Source organism: Rhipicephalus microplus, chromosome 1, assembly GCF_043290135.1.
Source record: "Rhipicephalus microplus isolate Deutch F79 chromosome 1, USDA_Rmic, whole genome shotgun sequence".
Taxonomy (NCBI): Eukaryota; Metazoa; Arthropoda; class Arachnida; order Ixodida; family Ixodidae; genus Rhipicephalus; species Rhipicephalus microplus.
In genome coordinates this window covers 57,436,000-57,436,386 of record NC_134700.1, presented here as the reverse complement: position 1 = coordinate 57,436,386, position 387 = coordinate 57,436,000, and positions in this window count along the sequence as shown.

Genomic DNA, 387 nt, shown 5'->3' with positions numbered 1-387 from the left:
TTAATATGAGCGCATTGCTGGTAGATGATAAGACAACATTTGATACAAGCTGACGTTTCGGCAAGAAGCTGCAAATATTAGTAAATATTATAGACAATGTAAGGTTAGCCCGAGGAACTTTGCTATGATGGGTTTTTTTTCTTTTACAGCCCGTTTATTGCTATTTGAATTTTCTGACAGATTGCGAGACTTCATCATAAATATATTTCTTTGAGCCAATAGAAAGTGTTTTGTAAGACAGTTGAAAGCAATCAGATTGTTTTGGCAAAAGCAACCAAATGCTTACGAGTGTTTCTGACCGAGCGGGAGAAGTCCTGTGCGATACTGTAAATAGTCCCTTTTAATTTTTGAGCATTAGAAAGAACAGCTTCTTTCGTTTAGTAGAAT